The following is an 18,991-nucleotide window of genomic DNA, read 5'->3' as shown; positions in this document are numbered from 1 at the left end:
CGATATCGTTATTTCTAAAGTATCGTTTAAACATTCGTGTCCAAATCATTCAAACGATCACAAAGACGATCGGATGACTTAATCGATCGTGTCCAACCGACTAAATGTCCAAAAGCATTAAGGTTTTGATTAAAGGTGATTATCAAAGATTAAAAAAAGTGTCAAGAATGATAACCTAAGATAGATTGTTACTCTAGGTCTAGATTCAAGAGTTCGTGTCCAAATCATCTTGAATCTCATTGAAATCATTAAGAGCAAGAATAACAACAATATTGAATAAAGATGCTAGAAACATATTTATAGATCAAAAGATTTTATGTTAGCAAAGATCAAGTACCTCTAATCCCAACAAAGGAGATTTAGCTACTCATCATCATGGAAGCCTTGCAAGAATGGATTGAAAGAGAAAGATTCATTACAACTTGTGATGTCTCACAAAGGAGGAAAAATCCAACTTCAAATCACTCTCACTCTATATGCACTAGCCCTATTTCTCTCTCTAAAATAACTATATGTGAAAACTAAGAGAAAAACTAACTAATAGCAAGATCCTCTCTTTGAAGAATAGCAAGTGGCTATTTATAGACTTCTGCTCTGCCTGAACTCGAAGCTGCGAGCTACACCACTCGCCATTGCGAGTTGCTCTTTCTGGACCAATGAACTGCTGCCATGCACATCTGGCGGCTAAACCGCCCTAACTCACAACTGCGAGCTAATGAACTCGCAACTACGAGTTACTCGCAACTGTTACTCGCAATTGCGAGTTGAGTGCGAGCACACACTGCCTCCTGGTTCAGCTTCTGCCATTTTGCACTTTTTCATGATTTTTGGTCTTTGCTCAGTGTCTTGGGGAAAATTCCTGCATAAAAGGATAGAGTAAGATATATAAAGCGTAATAAGGGATTTAACGCTTATTTCTCGGCTTTTCCTTCAATAACTTGCAAAACAAGTAACAAAAAGTGCATAAAATATAACATGAATTTAACACTTCCTAGTACTTATCAAAGACACAAAGCAATTATACAGGTTTCTTCCAAAAACCGGAAGTAGTCCTGTCCCCCTTGCACTTCCAAGGAGAGTTCACTATAATGTAATATCTGATTACAACTGCTCACTAATACAACTAGCAAGAGACTTCAAATTTCTCAAGCACAACTGCAAGAGACTTCCTATGATCCTGAACACAATCAAGAGACTTCTAATGCTCAAGCACAACTGCAAGAGACTTTTAATCAAATAGAATTATAAAGAAAAATGTTTGAGGTTGAACACTTGATATACAATCAGTGGTGTTCACAATACAAATCATATACAGACTCTTAAGACTCTAGAATTTCTAAGATATGAACTTTGAACAGAAATTCTAAGTGAACTTTGAATGCAGAACAATTTCAGCAGAGTTTTGGCACTTGTAAATTGTTGTTGAGTCTTATACCAATCTCTAAGTCTTCACTCCTTTATATAGAGGTGTGAAAGAGACGTTGTGAAATTGCCAGCATATCAAAAAGTGTCGTTTGAAGCTTTGATCAATCACCAATGATCTTTTGCCTGATATGGTAGTTGTCCTATGAAGGATCAATTTCAAATCCATTCCCATTGTGAAGGAACATCGTTGCAGGCAGAGCTGTTTTTCTTGTCTTGTAGCAGAGACAAACACAGAGTAGTGGAGGTAGTGGTTGTACACTTCGTACAATTGTACTTTGTCAACGCTTTTTGAAGATAAGTATCCAATGTCTTCAAATCCTCTCAAATTGATTGTTGCTTCACATTTCCAGTCTTCTGCAATGCTTAGACGAGTTTAAATCCATTGAACAGCCTTTGAAGCTTTAAGTCTTGTATCTCCTGATGAACTACAACTTCTAGTGATCTTCAGCTTCTGATGAGATGGTTCTGATGAACTTGCTTCTGATGACGTCATCACTCCAGGAACGCCTTGTCTTCAGGAGCACTTTTGTCTTCAGGAGCGCTTTCTCTTCAGATGCTTTTAATCTTCCTTTTTGTTGATTTCTAAGCTCTCTTTTGTTCATCCAGAACCTATTTAAGATGTCAAATTTTTGTCTATGGTCCTGTACACTTGAGCAAATATTAGCTAGTCCAATTGACAATTTGTAATACCTTGTTATCATCAAAACTCTCAAAGGTTTATTGTTAAACACATTTTGTTGCAACAATCTCCCCCTTTTTGATGATGACAAACAATAGTATTTAAAATGTGTAATTGTTGTTAATCCAATTAACAAGTTGACTGTAAGGGTTTGAGGTTTGCAAGCTCTCCCTGAGTCTAATAGTACTTAAGGTGAGTTTTGTAAGCTCCTCCTGAGTTATATCCATGTTAATTAAATTCATCATTTAAAAGTGCAATAACACTCAGAATATTCTCACATCAATAGACTAGGAGATAAGAAGTTGGTCCTATTAATTTAAAATGATTAAAAATTAAATTAATGGGGCTCAGAGCCTATAAATACTATACATACTACTCCCCCTTTTGTCATCAACAAAAAGTTTAAAAACTAAAGACAAAAAGAAATAAGTAAGAAAAAGATAGTGAGAAAAGAAAATATTCTATATTCAGAGTATAAAACACATAACTATACCAGAGCACACATGCAAATATATATATTTATCAGAGCATAAATACGAGGAGTATATCAGAGCAAAACACTTGAGTTCAGATGCATTGATATTGATCAGAAGCAAAATATGTTCAGAAGCAAAATTTCAAGACAGAGGCATAATAAAATCCAGAAGATGTAAAGCATGAAAATTTCAAGTAAAGACTAAACAAGCTAAAATGGTGTGCAACTAAGGTTGGGCTTGTTTGCTCATTATGTCCATCATCTGTTTTATCAACTGGTTGGTCTCTTCTTGCTTCTTCTCCATAGCTTCTTGCTTTTGATTCATCTGATTCTTGAACTCTTCATTACTCTTCATCAGATTCTCTTCTCTTGCTCTAGCTTCTCTCATAGCTTCTCTTGCTTCTTCTAAATTTGCTTTAGTAGAAGACTTGTATTCCAGCATGAGTAGCCTTTGTTCCATATGCTCTTTCTTTAGCTTCCTATTCTCAGATTCCAAGTCAGCATTTTTTTTAAATATATCCAGGCTTCCAGATGCTGATATGAAATTGACCTTGCTCAAAAAGCTTAGATCCAAGTCTCTAGGATTCACACCAGAAGGAATGAAGTCTGTAACTTCTCTTCCTTTTAAGCTAGGTGGATTCTGCACCCAGGTTCTAAGAATCTTCACTTTCTGCAGGTTGTTATCTACTCATTTCAACCAGTCTTGGAGCTTCTGTTGAGCTGTGTCTTGTTCATCTAGACAAGTTCTCTGGAGTTCAGACAAGACAAAGTCAACTCTATCTTTTAATCTCCTCCACTGCTTCTCATAGCTCTCCTTGTGAGTAAGGTTTTCCCTTGCCTGAATCAGCTTGATCAACTCTTGACCTATATTCTCACACACATCTTGTAATAGAGTAGAATCTAGAAAATAGTTGGTGGTGAGGGTATTTTTGTAGGTTTGGTAGGAGTAGCAAGTTGGATGGCTAAGGATGAAGATGAAGGTTGGCTGTCTGTGGAGTTTGGTGTTTGAGTGTTGCTGGTTGAGGGTTGATCAGGAACAGACTTTTCAATCATAGTTGAAGATGAATGTTCAATCTCAACATCAGGAGCATCTGATGTGATCATGAAATCAGATTCACTGATAGTTTTAGGGATGGAGGATGAAATGATATGCTCAGAAGCAAGTTGCTCAGGAACCATATGTTCAGGAGAAATATGTTCAGGTGTAGGAACATGTTCAGGGCTAGTTGATGGTGTCATTTGTTGGTTAGGTGCTTGATGTTGGGGGCTTTCTGAAGCAATTTCCACAGAAACTACTTCAGAGGCTTTCTCTGAGGTTGGCCTAACCTCTGGTAGTTCACCTGAGTAGTAACTGACCAGATTGTCTAGGACTGATGTCCCTTGGTTTTGGTTGGTTGAGGGTGGTTGAGATGATGATGAGGATTCAATATTTGCTTCAGAAGCAACCATATTGAGGGGTTGAATCATTGGTGGTTGGAGAGGGTGATTAGGTAATCTATTGCAGAGATCTGCTTTGTATTGAGATAAACCAATGATTCTCTCATCTATATCTGTTCTAACAGGTTCATGAGAAATGTTGACATTAGGCTTTTTGATGTGTTTGATTGTGTAAAGCTCACCTAAAGTTATATTATCTAAATCAGAAGATAAAGATGAGGATTGGGAGGATGTGGATGGGGTAGAGTCTGATTCTACTTCTATTACATCATTATTATGTGAGATATCAAGATTATCTCTTTCACCAGCTTCTGGAGCAACAACTTCTGATCCAGTTGCAATGTTCTCCTGAGCTTCTTCACTAGCAGTCACAATCATCATCATATTACCAGCTTCTGAAGTGGCTAGCTCTTGTAGTTATTGGGTAGTTTGAACAATCTCTTGAGCATCTGAGATTGCATCTTCTTTAGCCAGGCTGGATGCAGAAACTTCAACCTCTTTTGCAACCTCCAGAGCCTTCTGGAGTGCTGCAGCATCTTCAGCTTTCTTTCTCTTAATCTCTCTTGTAACCAAATCTGTAGTAGCTTCAACACCTTCTACTTCTTCAGTCACATACATTGATTCCTTTATCTTTCTAATAGCAGGCTTTCTTTTCTTCTTAGGAACTGGAGGCTGTTCAGGAGCAGTTTGAGTGGAAGCAGCAGCTTTGCCACTTCTGGTTCTCTTGCTCAGGACAACATCAATGTTCAAGTCCTGAACTTCCTCTTGAATTGTTGGTAAGCCAGATGCACCAACATTCACTGAACCAGCCCCTTTAACCTTCTTTTCCTTCTTAGCTTTCTTTGAAGGTTGTTCACCTTCCAGGTACTCTTCCTTAGAGGTCTCCTTCCTCTTAGATTTTCTGCTATTGGCCACAGGCAGAGCACCACCATACATCTCTTCGGGCACATCTTCCAGCCTGATGACTTGACCATATGTTTGAAAGTGGTCTGAAATGAAGTGCATCTGAACATCAATGGGGTCCTTCTTGCAGATGGGAGGAAAATCTTCCATCAGATTTGACTTAGCTTTAGATTCACTGATATCAGTACTGAGCTTTTTGAAGGCATCCTTAGGAATCAAGGACATGTTCCCGAGAGTCTTGCCATTGATTACCTTCCCGGTCTCAGTTTCAAGTTGCTTGTCAGTGAAGAAGTTGACAACACTAAGAGCTTTCAAAATCCCTCCCTGATGAAGGATTTCTGATATCAGTCTCCCATAAGGAACCCAACACCTGCTTTTCAGTTGACTTTCCCTTAGTTCCTTGATCATATGCTTGAATATGTACTTGGGTACATTGACTTTTTCCTAGTTGATGAAGTGATGAAGGAAAACTCTATGTCCCAATGAAGGTTGATCACTGCCACCACCTTTTGGTAGCAGATTCTCATTCTGAATCTTCAGAAGCAATTTCTTTTCCATGCTCAAATCAGCATACTTTCCTGGCATCTTGGAGTTGAATATGGACATGTTGACAATCTCATTTCAAGGATTTATCTTGGGATTAGGTATCTCTAATCCTGAATATTTACCAGATGCATCTCTTCTGAGAACAGATGCTATTGCCCATTCTGAGATAAACACTGGAATTCCCATGATGCTTGATCTAATCTCTGTGCATCTAAATGCTTCCAGCCCCATTTCCTCTCTTGTCTTCCCTTTCAAGGTAGGGTCAAGCATAATCTTCTCTTTTTCTTCAATCTCTGAAGCAGCTTTATCATACACAGAGGCTCTTACCCAGAAGTGTCTTACTAGTGTTTTGTATGTTGGTCCATTCAACATATCAAAATATGGCATTAGCCCTTGTGCTTCGTAGTAACCTCTGATATCACACCCATGATAATCGAGAAAGTTGAAGTCAACTGGATTTTCCGTTTGAATCCTTAACTCCCATTCTTTTAAGGACACAATCCTTCCTTTAATTTCGTAAGCAGAAGCATCTTGTGAAGTTGATTCTAGAACTTCTTCTTGTTGCATGCTTGATTCAGGAACAGAGCTTGATGATGCCATTGATGATGATGAAGATTTTAGGGTTCTAGGTTTTGAGTTGAAGAGAGTGCGTTTACTTCGCAAAGAGAGGTGGAGAACGGAAAGTGTTTGTTGTGAAGTGAGTAGTGTGTGAATTTGTCTAAGTGTTTTTAGTAAAACGTTTGCAGTTCAGTAAAGGAGACAAACAAACATAGCATTAATGACATAGAGGGCGTGTGATAGTAATGTCAAAGCTTAAATCATCATTGCCCTCTTACGTTATACAACCGTACACATAAGCCACGTCAGAAGTTCTCAGAGTAACTGCCAAGTAAGTGGGCATGGTGTCACTAAAAAGTAACTTCCAGCATTTCCACTAACTCTGCTATTCAGAAGCACAAAACCCAGCTTCTTGACTTCAGATGCTGATGTCATCTTCAGAAGCACGTTTTCCTCATAACCTCAATAAAGAGCTTCTGATGGACCATAACTTCTTGACAGACTTCAGGACCTAAATTCCTATTCAAGAGCAAGCAAATTTCAATCAGACACAAAGTGCATGTTCAAATTTTCTTTATAAAATCAAATCTTTCCATAGTTAAAGGCTTAGTAAATATATCAGCCCATTGATGCTCAGTATTACTGAATTGTATATCTAAAATTCCTTTTTGAACATAGTCTCTGATAAAGTGGTGTTTGATTTCAATATGCTTAGCTCTTGAATGTAGAATTGGATTCTTTGACAAACAAATAGCAGCAGTATTATCACAATAAATGGGAATACTTTTAGCAGTAATCTGATAGTCTTCCAACTGATGTTTCATCCAAAGTAGTTGTGAACAACAACTTGCAGCTGAGATGTATTCTATTTCTGTTGTAGACATAGCAATAGTTGCTTGTCTTTTGCTAGCCCAAGATATCAGCTTATCACCCAGAAACTGACAATTGCCACTAGTTGACTTTCTTTCAATCCTATCACCAGCATAATCAGCATCACAAAATCCAACCAACTGATAATCTAAGGATTTCCTATAAAGGAGTCCAAGATTAGTTGTTCCTATCAAATACCTGAAGATTCTCTCAACATCAGTTAAATGAGATTCTCTAGGATCTGATTGGAATCTTGCACACAAGCATACACTGAATAAAATATCTGGCCTAGATGCAGTGAGGTATAACAGAGAACCAATCATACCTCTGTACAACTTCTGGTCTACTTTTGTTCCAATATCTTCTTTTCTTAATGTGCAGGTTGGATGCATTGGAGTGTTCATTGATGGGATAAAACCGCAAGTGCACGGTTCTACCGAAGTAGTGATAAAAGAGTATCGTTCCGACAGGGAGTTATGAATTCAATTAACTTTCAACATTGATTAGAAAGGAGTTTTAAGTTATAAAGTTTGGATTTTTAATTAAAAGGAAATAACAATAATAAAATAAAAGAGCCTTGGGATCATTGGTCCATCATGGTGACAAACCCTTCACAAACCAAACCTTTAAACTTATAACTTTATGTTAGACCTAATTTCTAAAGACAAGTTTCTCTTTGGCCTATCACATCTCCTTTCGGTCTCAGTGAGTGTGTTCCTCTAGCAACCACGCCTATTTTCATGGTTGATTGCTTTTGGAATCCTTGAAGCTCGAAACTTTATGTGTCTCAACGTTTGCTAGACTATTTTCATGTTTCGCAATCCTTGTCTAAATTCACTTGTTCGAATATCAAAATTGAGATGATGAATTAACAATTATCAAACCCTCCACTTTCGCTTCTACAGTTTGATAATTGTTAATTCATGTTAAAACGGTGAATTTAGATTAGAAATTAGGGTTACATAAAATTAAGGTTTAAGGCTTGGTTTGATTAGGATTATGTCATTAGACTTATCCAACAATCACAAGACAAGAAGAGTCTACTCACTCACGTTAATTGTAGACATAGAAGAGAAGAAGAAGAGGAAGAACATAAAAGTAAATAACAATAAAATAAAGGTGAACTTTTATTCCAAGAAGAAAAGATGAATTATTGTGATAGCTAGCTACTCTATTTATAGTCTTATGTCGACTTAAAACCTAAGCAACTAATCACTAGAATGTTCCACAAGAAACTAATAGGTAGCTTGTCTTTAAAGCAAAAGCAGCAAAAGGCAAATTGGGGACGTGTGAAGCTTCTATTGGTTGGCTTCATATTTTTGTATCAAATCTTCATATTTTGGTGAAGGATCTTCAAATTCTTTGCACAAGATATTTTTGTATGAGATCTTCATATTTTTGGCATGAATCAGCTCCAATTCTCCTTTCTTTTGCTCCAAGACTCCATCTTTCAAATATTTGTTCCTAAAATAAAATAACTTGCAATTGAAGTAAAATAGTTCTAGAAGGAAATAAAAACATATTAAATCTAAATAAAATAAACTCAAATATTAATTAAAAGACACTAATTAATAACTCATTATTGACTCATCAAACTCCCCCACACTTGAATCTTTGCTTGACCTCAAGCAAAAGGCATTAATCATAGCAGCAACAAAAAGATTAACATATGACAATTCAATTAAAAACTTGTGTCTCCTCTAAAGCTTTATTTCAATGTACACTAATCATAACTTCAAGTATTCCTTGTGAACCTATTCAACCCAACATCAAGTCTCAAGTGAGTGTGTGTGTGTAGTCCAACCCTTTTCATGCTCATGTATAAGACAAATATTATGAGGAACATGTTCTAACCTTAACACTAAAGTAACCGCGAAAAGTCCTTTCTTCATTTCATATAAGAGAGATGGAAATTAGTTAGATTTAATTTGACAATTTAAATGCTTTGGGGGCTTGCAGATTGCTTAGGGGATATCATTTCTCATAGGAAGTCAGCGAGGGGGTATCCTTTCCTCCTAGATTCCATGATCACCCTAAGTAGTGCTGCAAATTAATCATCTTCACGTAGGAAGTCAGCGAGGGGGTATCCTTTCCTCCATGTGTTGATAATGTATTTAATTATTTCCTCTTTTTAGAGGGATTTATGGAAATTACGTTCAGTTTATTAGAGAAGCATCACCACATGTAGGAAGTCAGCGAGGGGTATCCTTTCCTCCATGTGTTGGTGATATTGCTTCCGCCCCATTTTGGTTTAACACATTATAACACATTATTCCCCACACAAACTTATACTACTTTTACTCTGAAGACTTTTAAGGGTCTAAGTTACCATTAAAGTTAGAACGTGTTCCTTAAAATACCTACTCATACACTTGCTCAAGGATTGCAACTAAGTGCTTTTATCATTGGAGAACTTTCACAATAAAACATGATGTGGGTATAGCATGAACACTAAAAACACAAGAAATCACTTTCATGTACAAGAAATGACCAATTTAGAAGAGACAACAAAAAATTTATGTCATAATTTTCAATAAAAATAAGCCGCTTAATCATGCCTTTCGCAATTAAAACAAAACAAAAGAATAAAGTTCAAGGGAGTTTGGCACACTACGACTCAAGACACTTTATTAGGCTCCCCCCACACTTAGGAGAAGCATTGTCCTCAATGATTCCAAATAAAAGAAAAGAAAAGAAAAGAAGAAGAAGAAGAAGAAGTAGAAGTAGGAGAAGAAGAAGAAGAGTAGAGAAGAGTAGAGGAAGAGGAAAGCTCACAATTTTATTAAGGTCCATAAAGTGGACCCCTTGGAGGTGAAGGTGTTGTATCATGGTCCGGAGCATTTGATTATTTTCTTCATTTATTCGATTGCCCCTTTGGACATTGTTCCTTTGCCCGACCATTTCAACACCTTGTCTTTGTTACTCGGTGCTTATTCTTTGAATCTTGGTTTGCATCCATGCCCACCGTTCATCATTATAGCTTCCACCAGCTTCTTGTTCATGGTGTTGTGCATCTACCACCTCTTCATCACCACCATCATCACCATCATCTGGTACCTGCGGGTTAGTGCCAACATAAAGCAAATTTTTCCACCACCTCCGGGTTAATTATGTCTGGATTAGGTAGAATAATCAAACAATTAGCTCTAATAATTCTTTATTCATATTGGTAATTGTGAGTGGGGCCATGGGTTCTAAGGAAGGACAAAGTAGTGAGGGTATATAAGTCTAGATAATAGTTCCTCTCTATCCTCTTGATCCCTTGATTCACACTCACCCCAAATTTTCTAGCAATGAAAGTTGTAACAGCCCGATTTTTCGCTAGATTTATTTTATTATTTATTTATGTGTGTTATATGTGCTCTTATGTGATTAATTGCCTTTGTGTGTATTTTTGGTTGGGAGTTGTAGAATTCGGTGTTAGAAGGGTATTTTAATCATTTTGGACTCAGGGGTATTTTGGTCATTTTATGAGTTGGGTTATTTAGTAATTTTGATGAGGATTATTTTTAGTGCTTAGTGAGAGCTAGTATTATTTTACTAAGTGCTAGAGAGTTGTAGTGAATTGTTTTATTACCGGTAGGTGAACGTTAGTATTACATTTTACAGTTAAGTGAGTAGTAAGATTTTGGGTTAGATTAGTAATGGGTTAGGCCCATTAAGGCATTGTGAGTTGAGCTCAATTATGTAGAGCCTATATAAACACTATTCTTTGGGAAAAATAGGGTTTTACCAACATTTTCACAATTGAGAAGAGATAGAGATAGAGAGAAGATAAGGGTTGGAAGAGGAGGATCTAGAGAGAGCTAGAGGGAGCTAGAGATTCAAGCTTTGGGAGCTAAAGTGAAGCCCTAGTTGATATTATGAAGAATTAAGGTAACGGGGTTAGTCTTTAATCATAATCTAGTAGTCTAATTTCTACTCTAATTCTTTGCATAATTGTGGTTAAGTGGTTAATTTGATTTTAGATGTAGAAATTCGTGTTTAATTTTGATGATATGATTATATGCATGAATTGAATGATAATTGTGTTGTTGTTGTTGAATTTGTATGTCAAAATGGGTATATATGAACATGATGAGTTTTTGTATGAAATTGATGATGAATAATGTTGTGGTTGTTAGATTGATGATGAATTCATGTTCAAATGTTGTTGTTGTTGTTTTAACATGTGTTGTTGATGAATTGATGCATTGGGTATCATGAATTAGTGATTTGTGATGAGAATTGTTGTTGTTGTTGAAAGTTGGGAAAGTTTGGTGAATTGATTAATTTTGTTGTGTTGATGTTTTAATCTTAAAACATATGCATGTTTAAGTGTTTTGAAGTGTATATGACCTATAAACATCTTTGGGATTAAGTTTTCGGGTTTGGAAGGATCAAATTTGGGATTTTGGGGTGAAAAGGGGTTGGAACCCGAAACATTTTAGAACTGTTCTGGTGCAGGACGCTTAAGCGTGCAGGCCACGCTTAAGCGAGCCAGTAGCATGCTGAAAGCGTGCTGCAAGTGGGCAGTCCCTGTTGCTTCTGTAACTTGGACGCCTAAGCGAGCGGCGGTCGCTTAAGCGTGCTACCTTCTATACAACCACTTTTGATTTTTCATTTCGTGCACTTGGGGACCAATCCAGGCTTTCTAAAATGTTTCTTTTAACTTGTTTAAGCTCTGTGTACACACTTAAACCTAGTGGAACTTCATTTGAATCGAATTGGACTTGATTTTGTGAATTTCACTTAATTTTCGAAAAATGGTCTAAAACGTCAATTTTTCGGAAACTCGTTTTTCTCGTGGAATTGAAGTAGGGTTAAGGTTGTATGCTATTTATATGACTTCTAAAAATGGTTGTGATTGGTTTCATCAAGTCTTAACTTGTTTTGTTTTGAAAATGGAATTCTTTTGTAAAAATGATAAAGTGAGACGAACATTGTGATTTTCATGATTTCGTCGTGTTTAGCCGGTGAAACGCCAAGGTATACTCTACTGCACTTAAATGTAGCTTAGAGGTATACTTAGTTGAGACATTGGATCTTGTTTACTTGGCTTTGGTTCAATACTTCAATTATTTTGAAAATGGTGGAAAGATAGACGAACTTGGTTGAAAATGGTTCTTTTAAACCAATTACGTTATAATCTTTCATGAATGGTTTTATATGATTAATTGAGGATATGTGGATGATTTTTGAAGGTTGAATATGATGTTACCATGAAATGTCGTGTTGTTCCATTTTACTTGGTTCATGAGGAGTATATGGAATTGTTGTGATATTTTGTAGTCGATGTTGATGTATGTTGATCCATGTTGATGACTCTTATTTGAATTATGATTGTTGAATGTGTGGACATGAGTACTTGTTAATGCAATTGTTGTTGAGATAGTCAATGTAATTGGAGGTGTACTTTTACATTGTCGTTGGTAGTTATTATGTTGAGGTTGTGCATTATCGGGTCGTTGTTGTATATCCATGCATCATATCATATTGAGTCATATGTTGAAATGTAAAAGGAGGTGTACTTTTACATAGTATTTGTAAGAGGAGGTGTACTCTTACATAGATGTGCGGTTGGCATCTAATGACTGTTGTTACGGTACCACATGCATATATGTGTCAAGTTTAGGCGCACTGCATAATAATATGAAGTCTTGTTGTGAATGTGAATAATGCTTGTTGGTGATAAGTGCATTGATGGTTGCTTGTTGTGATATTGGATTGGTTGTATGAATGTATATCTGGGGGTTAATGGTTTATGCTAACTATTTGGAAATCGAATTGTTTATTTCATTTCAATTATTATCATTGATTATGATTAATGTAAAGCTAACCTCCAGTGGTTTTTGCCGCATACCTGTCTGTATGGATGGGTAGACGCTGTGCAGGAGTAGTTGCTTTGTGGTGAGTGCTCGATAGCGGGAGCTTTCTCCGTTATCGTCTGGAGTCGTAGTTTTAGGCTCTGATTAGGTCGTAGAGTCTTTTTATGCCTTGTTGGTTTTTATTTTATCTTGTTGATATTGTCCATTTGTTGGACTTGGAGGATTTTTAGTTGATGTTGTATTTAACCATGGCATGTATATGTTGGAGTTATTTGATTTGTATCCGCTGCGACTGTTGAGATATTATATATATATATATATATATGCATGATGATTTTGGATTATGTTGAGACGTAGCGTCTATTTCTTGAATATTTGTTATATTCGCGTGTTTTATCGCTTTAATAGAAATAGGGCGTTACAAGTTGGTATCAGAGCCTGGTTAGTCCTTGTCTAGACTAGCATCCGTTGAATTTTTCTGTTAGTATGCGAATGGTAATGAGTTACCTTCGGTACTTGTCTTGTTGTGCTTTTGGTTCTTATCTGTTGGTGGTTTTGTAGAAGTGAGATGGCTGGTGGTAGAGATGATGCGGCGATTGCTCAGGCTTTGGCTTCGATGGCCTAGGTGTTGGCTCAGGCTAACGAGCAGGCGGCGATTGGTCATCGTGATCATGGAGAAGCTGAGGAGCGGAGGCTTGATCGTTTCTTGCGAAACAGTCCGCCGACGTTTAAGGGTAGGTATGACCCGGATGGAGCTCAGACATGGGTGCAAGCCATGGAGAGGATCTTTCGTGCTATGGTGACTAGTAAGGATCAGAAGGTCAGGTTGGCTACTCATATGCTTGCTGATGAGGCTGAGTATTGGTGGACCAATGCTAAAGGAAGGCTTGAGGCCGGTGGTGAAGCTGTGACTTGGACTAGGTTCAAGACTGAGTTTTTGAGGAAGTACTTTCCTGAGGATTTGAGGACTAAGAAGGAAGTAGAATTCTTGAACTTGAAGCAAGAGAACCGTTCAGTGGCTGAGTATGCTGCAAAGTTTGAGGAGCTTTCGAGGTTTTGTCCGTACATCAATGCCGAGGATGCTATGGTTTCCAAGTGTGTGAAGTTTGAGAGCGGTTTGAGGCTCGATATCTACCAGTATATGTGTATTCAAGAGATTCGAGACTTTGACACTTTGGTGCATAAGTGTCGTATGTTTGATGATGCCGGGAGGGCTAAAGCTAATCATTACAAGGCTCATCATGATAAGAAAGGGAATAGTCATGGATTTGGGAAATCGTACAACAAGGACAAAGGAAAGAAAAAAGAATCTGGTGGAGGCTCTAAGCTTAATGTTGCTGAGTTCAGGTGTTTCAAGTGTTGCACATTGGGTCATTTTGCTAATGATTGCAAGAAGGGTGATAGTTGCTACAAGTGTGGAAAAGCGGGTCACAAGGCCTTTGAGTGCACTTATGTTGAGAAGGAGATTACTTGCTACAATTGTGGTGAGAAGGGGCATATCAGTACCAAGTGTACCAAGCCGAAGAAGGCGGCGAGAAAGGTGTTTGCACTGAATGCAGAAGACGTGGAGCAACCGGATAATCTCATCCAAGGTATGTGTTTTATCAATAGTACTCCTTTGATTGCAATTATTGATACTGGTGCTACTCATTCTTTTATCGCGGCTAGTTGTGTTGAGCGTTTGGGTTTGGTTGTGACTCCGTTGTCGCGAGGGATGGTTATCGACACCCCATCTAGTGGTTCAGTGACTACTTCCTTAGTGTGTGCTAAGTGTCCTGTTAGCTTTGGTAACGTTGATTTCGAGCTGGATCTTGTGTGTCTATTGTTGAAGCATATTGACATGATTTTTGGTATGGATTGGATGTTATCTTTTGGTGTTAACATTAATTGTTTGACCAAGAGTATAACATTTTCTAAGCCGGTAGCTGAGGAAGGTGGGAAGTTCTTGACCGCGGAGCAGGTGAAGAAGTCTTTGGACGGTGAAGCCAGTGTGTTTTTGATGTTTCCTTCCTTGAAGGAGAGTAGTGAGAATGGAGTTGGTGATTTGCAGGCGGTGCAAGAGTTTCCAGAAGTTTTTCCGGACGACATTACCGAATTGCCGCCAGAGAGAGAAGTTGAGTTTGCAATTGATTTGGTACAGGAACGAGTCCTATTTTGATTGCGCCGTATCAGATATCTGCATCAGAGTTAGGTGAGTTGAAGCAGCAGTTCGAAAAATTGCTAGAGAAGCAGTTTATCAGGTCGAGTGTTTCTCCGTGGGGTGCTCCGGTGTTGGTTAAGAAGAAAGATGGAAGCATGAGGTTGTGTGTGGATTATCGGCAGTTGAACAAGGTGACGATCAAGAATCGGTATCCGCTTCCGAGGATTGATGATTTGATGGATCAGTTGGTTGGTGCAGAAGTGTTCAGTAAGATTGATTTGAGGTCAGGATATCATCATATTAGAGTGAAGGAGGAAGATATATCTAAAACTGCGTCCGAACAAGGTATGGACACTATGAGTATTCTGTGATGCCATTTGGAGTACCTAATGCGCCAGGTGTCTTCATGGATTATATGAATAGAATATTTCATCCTTTTCTGGACCGTTTTGTGGTGGTGTTTATAGATGATATTTTGGTGTATTTGAAGTCTGAAGAAGAGCATGCCGAGCATTTGAGGATTGTGTTGGGAGTCTTGAAGGAGAAGAAGTTGTTTGCTAAGTTGTCGAAGTGTGAGTTTTGGTTGCTGGCAGTGAGTTTCCTTGGTCATGTGATTTCTAAAGGTGGTATTGTTGTGGATCCGTCGAAGGTTGATGCAGTGTTGCAGTGGGAATCACCTAAGTCTGTTTTTGAAGTTAGAAGCTTTCTTGGTTTGGCAGGTTATTATCGGAGGTTCATTGAAGGATTCTCTAAGTTGGCGTTACCATTGACGCATTTGACTCGGAAAGGACAAGCTTATGTTTGGGATGCCAAGTGTGAGAAGAGTTTCCGAGAGTTGAAGAAGAGGTTGACTTCAGGTCCAGTGTTGATTTTGCCGAATCCGAAGGAATCGTTTGTTGTGTATTGTGATGCTTCTAAGATGGGTCTTGGTGGTGTGCTTATGCAGAATCGTCAAGTTGTGGCTTATGCGTCGAGGCAGTTGAAAGTGCATGAGAAGAATTATCGGACTCACGATTTGGAATTAGCGGCCGTTGTGTATGTGTTGAAGATTTGGAGGCATTATTTGTATGGTTCTAAGTTTGAAGTGTTCAGTGATCACAAGAGTTTGAAGTACTTGTTTGTCCAGAAGGAGTTGAATATGAGGCAGAGAAGCTGGTTGCAGTATCTTAAAGATTTCGATTTTCAGTTGAGTTATCATCCTGGAAAGGCGAATGTTGTTGCTGATGCTTTAATACTGCAATCGATTTTTCATAAAAATTGAAAAAAATTTGAAATATATGTTATGCAGGGATCGAACAGGGGACATTTTAGTTTATAGTGTTTTTTTATAAAAAAAATAAATAAATAAAGGCCAATGTTAACATGTGCCCTAAGGGCATATGTTAGGGAATTTAAAATAGAAATAATTCTCTTAAAAGTTGTGCATTCAACTTTATTCAACTTTTCAAAGTCAAACTTTTGTTCTTTTCTATGAAAAATTTCTAATTTTGGATTCCTTAACTTGTGCCCTAAGGGCACAAGATAACAAGACCCATAAATAAATAAATCAACAGACTACACAGCTCTAGGCTCTAGCAATCGAATTGTGTTATGCAGGGATCGAACAAGGGCATTTTAGTTTATAGCGTTTTTTATAAAAAAAAAAAATATAAATAAATTAACAAACTACACAGCTCTAGGAATTGAATAGGGTAACAAACTACACAGCTCTGATCGAACAAGGGTATTTTAGTTAATAGCGTTTTTTATAAAAAAAATATAAATAACTTAACAAACTACACAGCTCTAGGAATTGAATAGGGAATAATATAAATAAATTAACCAACTACAGAGCTCTAGGAATTGAATAGGGAATAGGGGAACTTCAAGGATTTAGTGATAATGGTTTACCACTCGGCTATATCAAACTACTCTGTAAATAGCGCTTTTTTTAATATATATATATATATACATATATATATATATATATATATATATATATATATATATATATATATATATATATATATATATAACCGCTATCTTTATCAAGCCTACAGCAGCGCTTACAAAGCGCTATTTAAGTTTGATTTGTTTTTAGCGCTTTCCATCAAAAGCACCGTATATGATAAAAAAATTAAAAAATATTTATTATTTTTGTTGAACCTATGCTGGCGCTTTTCGAACAAAACACTATATAAACTTAGAAGCATAGCTAGCGTTTTTTCAAAAAAGCGCTAGCTTAAACCTCCATGTTTTGATTTATAGCGCTTTCATGTCAAAAGTTCTATTTAAGGGGCGCTATATTTTCTCAATTTTGTAGTAGGTCCTTGACTCAGGATTAAATACAAAGAATTCCTTGACTGTGCACTTCCGTTATCACTTTAGTCCCTAACGTTAAATAATTATGTTAAGTGATGATGTGGCACAGGTTTTACGATGACATGACATATGTAGGCATGGCAACCGGGGGGGGGGGGGGGGGGGGGGGGGGGGGGGACGGGTTTTACATTCCCCGTCCCCATACCCTATTCTCATATACTTACCCGTTACCCTACCCATACCCAACGAGGATGAGAAGTTGAACCCCATCCCCGTCCCCGACGGGTTTGGGTATCCCTGTCCCCGCATTGAATAATTATTTTTAATAAAAAATAGAAGTTTTATTGCAACCCCTAGAGAAATAATGTAATGCATTATCCAGCAATATGTTCACTTTGACATTTGTTAGACCTATTGATTTCGTTGTTCCTTTAAATATCAATGGTGGTTTTTATAACACGCCAATTATCAAACAAAATAACATGGCATATCAACGTAAAGTAATTTTCTGCATTCGGGACGGGTTTGGGTATGGGTTCGGAGTGGGTACCTATATACCCGTTACCCGTCCGATACCCGTGTTTTGAAATAGGAGAAAACCCAAACCCATACCCAAACCCAAACAAAACTCGGAAAACCCGTCCAATTGAGTCTGGTTCAGGTGGGTAACCACGGGTATGGGTTTTGTTGCCATGTCTAGACATATGATGTGTCACAAGGATTAAGTGAAAGTAGAAAATGGTCACTTTGGTCCTGAACCAAAAATCAATATGTCCTCAAATTGAATCTCAAATCCCTAAATGTCATCTAATTCTCTTTTTCTTTCAAAGTCAATCTTCCATTAAACACCAACAGACAACAATAAGACATAAGGCATTAAAGGATGTTACATTCAGAATTATAGGTTAACCAATTTGGATAACTATCATTGGGGAGGAAACAACCACCACTTCCATTGCCATCCATATTCTGGAAAAGTAAAGATCGGTTCAAAATTTCATTGACAAGTATATTAATATCACCGTATCATTTATTCAATAATATCACCACTAGGGAGGATAACTTTCCTCATAAGGTACAAAGAAATACTTAAAAACGATGAAAGATTCTAATTTACTCCCATTCCAACCTAAATAGTAGCGAGAGAAGATAATGACCGTGACACATTTTACCACTCTAAAATGCACTCTTTGATGTCACTACTCATGTTCCTCTTATGAGCAAGAAGTTTTTGTTGTTAATTTGAAAAAAGATTTTTGTAAAAGTTATTTTATGAATGATTTAGACGAATAAAAATATTTCGAAATTGATAAATATTTTATCTTCTTCAACAGGTGTATCTTACAAGCATTATACTATGAAACTAGCATCAGAAATATGACCATTACCACTGACCAAAATGTCCTTTTAATGAATATTTTTTCAACATGTATTTCAGCTATAATTGTTCTTTCTGCTCTTAACAGTGGCACTTCTTGTGCATCTGTTGAGAATTAATAAACATATTGCTTATAAAAATTAGTGATTTAGTATCAATTGTAAAGACTATCAATTGTAAAGGCATAATGGACGAAAAGATTAAACATGCACAACTTAAAGATACAAGAATGATGTCAAAAAAAAAATAGTGAATAAACCAATCATTTGTTTCTAAGAACCAGGAAGCAGAAAATGATTCAGAATTTAAATCACACAAACTAAATTTCAAAGTTCTTGTGATAATCAATAAAATAAATGAATGTTTTTTTTGACAAAAAAATAAATGAATGTTAACAATGGACTCATAAGTGTTTATTTTAATTCCTTAAGCTTTATATATTATAAATCGAGAACCACAAAAAGAAATATGA

General features: G+C 37.1%; 2 pseudogenes; both read right to left on the bottom strand.

The window, feature by feature from the left end:
• Positions 1 to 4,433: 4,433 nt before the first annotated feature.
• Positions 4,434 to 6,065, bottom strand: LOC146906804 (uncharacterized; annotated as a pseudogene).
• A 521-nt stretch (positions 6,066 to 6,586) lies between these two features.
• Positions 6,587 to 7,285, bottom strand: LOC146906803 (secreted RxLR effector protein 161 pseudogene; annotated as a pseudogene).
• Positions 7,286 to 18,991: the final 11,706 nt, after the last annotated feature.

This window comes from Medicago sativa, chromosome 7 (genome assembly GCF_051527215.1).
Source record: "Medicago sativa cultivar Bolivia chromosome 7, Bolivia_mono, whole genome shotgun sequence".
NCBI classification, from domain to species: domain Eukaryota; kingdom Viridiplantae; phylum Streptophyta; class Magnoliopsida; order Fabales; family Fabaceae; genus Medicago; species Medicago sativa.
The sequence above is the reverse complement of the archived record's forward strand: the minus strand, read 5'-3'. Positions and strand labels throughout refer to the sequence as shown.